Source organism: Solanum tuberosum, unplaced genomic scaffold (genome assembly GCF_000226075.1).
Source record: "Solanum tuberosum cultivar DM 1-3 516 R44 unplaced genomic scaffold, SolTub_3.0 scf00031, whole genome shotgun sequence".
Classification (NCBI taxonomy): domain Eukaryota; kingdom Viridiplantae; phylum Streptophyta; class Magnoliopsida; order Solanales; family Solanaceae; genus Solanum; species Solanum tuberosum.
Genome location: NW_006238957.1, coordinates 1,695,536 through 1,701,520, shown reverse-complemented (window position 1 = coordinate 1,701,520; position 5,985 = coordinate 1,695,536).

The following is a 5,985-nucleotide window of genomic DNA, read 5'->3' as shown; positions in this document are numbered from 1 at the left end:
TTTGCGGGTAAACCAAATTCCGACCTCAAGAAGTCGGAATTTTTCCCAAAAAATGAATTACAATAAAAACCGACCTCTTGATGTCGGTATTAAATTACAATAAATTAAATTTATTGAATTACAATAAAAACCGACCTCTTGATGTCGGTATTAAATTACAATAAATTAAATTTATTGAATTACAATAAAAACCGACCTCTTGATGTCGGTATTAAATTACAATAAATTAAATTTATTGAATTACAATAAAAACCGACCTCTTGATGTCGGTATTAAATTACAATAAATTAAATTTATTGAATTACAATAAAAACCGACCTCTTGATGTCGGTATTATTTTCTCAATTAAATTTAAAAAATACCGACCTCATGAGGTCGGTATTTTTATTGTAATTCATTTTTTCCAGGAAAATTTCCGACCTCCAGAGGTCGGAATTTGGTTTTTCCGCTTTATTTTGCATAAGAATCGACTACTTGTAAATACCGACCTCCGGAGGTCGGGAATTACCGACCTCCATTTGAGGGCGGGAATGTTTATGCGGAAATTACCGACCTCCATTTGAGGTCGGAAATTTTTAGGTCGGTATTCACTGTTTTTTTAGTAGTGCTATCTCCTAATAATTAGCTACCTTAAATAACAAAACTACTATTTACATGGAAGTAAAAAAGGGAAAAGTAAAACTATAGTTTACAGATGGAAACCAGAAGTAAAACTATAATCGAAGTAAAACTATAATTTGTGGTCTAAAAAACGATTCTCTTGAACTTTGTCAATGTGTGTTGCCATTGATCCCTTTTTCTCAAGCTCATTCTCCGATGAGTCTCCAATAAATCCAACACCCCCCTCAAGTTGGAGGGGGAGGAATGAACACTCAACTTGTTCAATAGGAGACGATGAGAAGTACCAGGTAGAGGCTTAGTAAACAAATCTGCTACTTGAGATGAAGATGGAAGAAAAGTAAGAGAAATCATTGAGGTATTGTTGACGGACGAAGTGACAATCTAAGTCAACATGGTTCGTCCGCTCATGAAAGACAAGATTTTTAGCAATATGAATTGCTGCTTGGCTATCTGAATGGAGAGAAATTGGTAAGGAAGGAGGCAAAGAAAAGTCATAAAGGAGACGAACTAACCAAGGCAGCTCAGCAACCACCCTTCTCATTGATCTGTACTCAGCTTCAGCGGATGAAAGGGAAAGGGAAGGTTGTTTCTTTGATTTCCATGAAACAGGACTACCACCTAGGCTAATAAAAAACCCACTAACAGACCGTCTAGAATCTAGGCAAGTAGCCCAATCAGAATTGCAAAAAGCTACGAGAGTGAAAGAAGGAGAGAAATTGAGAAAAATCCTCAAACCAGGATCAGAAAGAAGATATCGAAGAACATGGTGCGCAACTGCAAAATGTGCTTGATGTGGAGACTGCATATATTGGCTAAGATGCTGGACCGAAAAAGAGATATCAAGCCTCGTATGAGTTAGAAAATTTAGTTGTCCAATTAGCCGCCGGTAAACACTGGGATCTGGTAAAAGAGAACCCATGTCTGCTTGTAATTTTAGAGTGGGATCCAGAGGTGAAGAGGCAGGTTTGAATCCAAGGCAATCATATTCAGATAAGAGTTCCAAAATGAATTTTCTTTGGGTGAGAATTAAACCGTGAGGCTCTCGAATGACTTCAATGCCCAAAAAATAGTGCAAGTTACCTAAATCCTTGATCTTGAATTCTGAATCTAGGAAAGATTTCAATGATTCCATTTCTGTCATATCATTACCTATGAGCAAAATATCATCCACATATACGGCTAAGATAGAAACAGAGCTACCAGTGCATTTGTAAAAGAGTGAATAATCATTCAATGAGTGTTGAAACCTTTCAAACTGCTGCAGTCAGCCTTGCATACCATTGTCGCGAGGCTTGTTTGAGGCCATATAAAGATTTCTTTAGGCGACAAACTTGAGTAGGATCAGTAACCTTCAAACCTGCCGGGAACTTCATATAAACTTCTTCCTCCAACTCACCATGTAAAAAAGCATTGTTTACATCTAATTGGTAAAGACTCCATCCTTTCTTAATAGCAATTGACAAAACACACCTTATAGTAGTAATCTTCACAACTGGACTGAAGGTTTCAGTAAAATCAGCACCTTCCTTTTGAACATCACCCCTAACAACCAATCGAGCTCTAAGTCTCTCCACGGAACCGTTAGATTTGAGTTTGACCTTGTTAACCCATTTATTGGGTAAAGCCTTCTTTCTAGGAGGTAACGATACGACTTCCTAGGTGTCATTAGCGATAAAAGCCTTTAATTCTCTTGTCATAGCCTCCTGCCAATCTGGATATAAAATGGCTTGAAAAAAACTGGCAGGTTCTTTAATTTGTGATAGAGAATTGATATATTGTTGATTAGAAATGGACAAAGCATTAAAAGAAAATGGTGCGACAGAAATAGGAGAAGAAAAATAATTATCAGATACATTAGAAAAATATACACTATTGCAAATGTAATCTTCTAAGTATGCAGGGGTTTTGGTAGATCTGGTAGATTTTCTCAAGGTGACAGGATTGATAGGAGGAATATAAATCGAAGATGGTGAAGAAAGAGTGGTTGTGGGAGGTACTGGAGATGGAGAAGGTTGATCAAGAGAAAATGAAGAAATAATTGAAGGAGAGGATATAAAACGATAATCAGGATCAGGTATAATTAGTGAATCTGTAAGAGGAAAAACGGAAATAGAAGGCTGAATAGAAGAAAAAGGGTAGATATCTTCATAAAAAACAACATTTCTAGAAACAAAGTATTTTTGAGAATGTAAACTAAGTAACTTATACCCTTTTTCCCAAAAGGATACCCAAGAAACACACATGGCAGCTCTATGATCCAATTTACATCTACCTTGGGAAAAAGTAGAAGCAAAGCCAAGACAACCAAAACATTTCAGGTTAGAGTAATTTGGAGGATGACCAAAAAGTTTCTCATATAGTGTTTGCAAGATAATAGTTTAGTCAGACATCTATTGATTAAATACGTGGCGTGGCTGTCATAAGACAATCCCCCCAAAATCTTGGTGGAAGATGAAACTGAAAAAGCAAAGCTCTACAAACTTCAAAAAGATGCCTATGTTTCCTCTCAATGACCCCATTTTGTTGTGGTATGGCAACACATGAAGTTTGATGAATGATGCCTTGTGAAGATAGAAAATTAGAGGTTTCTAAGCTTGAACCTAATTCCCAAGCGTTATCAGATCTAATGACTTTAACTTTCTTAATGAATTGTCTTTCGATCATTGCAAGAAAATATTTGAGAATAGAGAATGCATTACTTATAGTCGCTAATAAAAAAGTCCAAGTCCCTCTACTAAAATCATCCACTATTGTCAAAAAATACTTATATAACCATTATAGGTAGGGGTTTTATAAGGCCCCCAAGTATTAATGTGAATTAAATAAAAAATTTGTTGAGATGAAATATGATTAATAGGGAAAGGAAGTTTGGATTGCTTTGCTAATGGACAAATTGAACAAGGAACAGAAAATTTCGAACAAACTAAAATAGGAATTCCATTGATATTTTGCATATTTGATAAAGGCATATGGCCCAACCTTACATGCCATAACTTGCTTTGAACATCAGAAAGGGAAATACATGACAAGCTGGATTTATCATCCTTTAGGAAATTTAAACTAGAGCTAGACTGAAAGCAAGAATTGGCAGAATAAGAAGCATCCGAAAGCCTATTCTTTAAGATGTTGAGACCATTCTGACTTTCACCAAGAAGCATTGGGCTCTTCATTGAAGGCCCCTGCATGAAACAATGAGAAGTAGTGAAGAATATTATATTAGAAAGTTGTTTGCACAACTTGTGTATATTAGAAAGTTGTTTGCACAACTTGTGTATAGACAATAAATTGAAATGGAAACCAGGCACATACAACACATTGTGAATGGTTAAATTTGAGAATAGTTTGATAGATCCTAAATGAGAAACCTTAACCCTTTGTGAATTAGGAAGGCTTACAGAAACAATTCTAGGCAATGGTATAGGATTTTAAAAAAATTCTTTGTTGTAACTCATATGCTCAGTTGCACCCGAGTCTATTATTCACGTCTTTTTAGTGAAGGTCTTACAACTAATATATGAGTTTAGAGAGAAAGGATTAGGAGTTAAAGCAATACCAACACAATTGACGGAAGCTACGACATTAGAATCATTACCTTGATCCTTAGTTTTCACCTGCTGAAGCATTTGCATGATCTGTGCCAGTTGCACCTGTGAGGAGCTTCTCATGATCCTCCGATTATGCGCTAGTCATGAAAGAGTCTCCAGAAAATTCATTAGAAGTCACAACATTACCTTTAACAGAATTCTAAAAATTTCTCAACTTAGTAAATTTAAAATCAAGTGGAAAACCATGTATTTTATAACATATTTCAATGCTATGTCCTGTTTTCATGCTATATCTGCATACAAAAGTAGACTTCTTGTTATCATAGTTCCATTGTTTCCCTGACTTGCAGCAATGAAAGAAGAAGATTCACCAGGAAATTTTGGTGTATTCTTGTCACGCCCCGAGCCTACACCCTGGGCGGGACCGGCACTCGAAGACCATTCCTGGCCCCAAGCGAACCCTTGGCCTGGCTTACTTAACTCAACAGAATAACTCCATGCAATGAAAGGTTATAAAACAACCTTACTAATAAAATCTAGCCAAAAAGGCAACTCGTGTCTCCAAATAGAATATATTTATATATATATACACAGATGATAGACTCAATACTAACTGACTGACTGTGTATAAAGCCTCTATAACACTGAGATGGATGTTGGGGCAGACCCCGCAACATCCTAATAAAACAAAACTAAGAAAAACAAAATAACCGAGTCCTCCGGAATGCAAAGAGGCTCACCACTGACTCTGGAGTGCTTAGCTGGATCAACGGCGTGCTGGATGCTGATCCTGGTTACCTGTGTCTTCATCATAATAAGATGTAGGCCAACTAGCATCAGTACATTGAATGTACGAGTATACGAGCTGGAAAGCTAAACAACAACTTAAGCTTGAAAGGAGTACAAAGGAACACTTACCTTGGCTCTGTTCAACTCATGAATAACTGAATTCAATATAAAGAAATAAGACACATGCAATATATAAAGCTTGTAAAACAGTGTAAACAACTTAGTTCGTTATGAATAAAACGATAACAAACTCAACTTTACTTATATAAAAGTAATATAATTTTAGTGGGAGATTCTTTAACCAACAACCACCACTATGAGCCCTAGTGATGATACAACGTTTTACCTCACGTTGCCCAAGGACCATCCTATACCTTGCTGTGATATAGGACCTTACTTAACTTAGTGGATCCACTAGCTTAACTTACATGATCATCTAAAAAGAATGACCCGTTAGATCCCATGTTGGCTACATGGTTCTTATGGAAAGTTGAGTTAATATGAATTAGCGTCCCCAATTCGGTCCTCAATACTACTCCCAAAAATACTTTGGCTCATAAGTGTCTTTAAACAAGTTTAAACGTTCATTAAAGACTCTTGAAAACTTAAAGAAAAAAATTTGCTTTGACTTACTTCTTAACTTCTAGACTTGACTCTAACTTCACTTGACTTTGATCCTACCTTTCCTCAAATTGGATTATGGATTCAAGGGTAATGATCTCATGCTTATGGATGAGTTTGTCATGTTTAGATGTACCCTTAGAGTGTTGAAATCAACTAGAAAACATAGGTACATTACCAAGGAACATGTATCAAAAAGTGGGGAAGGAATGGGGAGGATTGGCGTCCTTGGCGCTCTGAGAGACGCGGGGCCCCAGCCCTCAAATTCCAGAAGGCCTGCTGGGCGCACTGCATGGCGCACCGCCCCAAAGAAGGAACTTCAGAGCCCTTTTAGGGTGCGCTGGCTGGCGCGACGCCCCAGCCTTTTCCCTAGAAAATCCGACTTTTCTCCTTAGTTTCTCCAACTCTA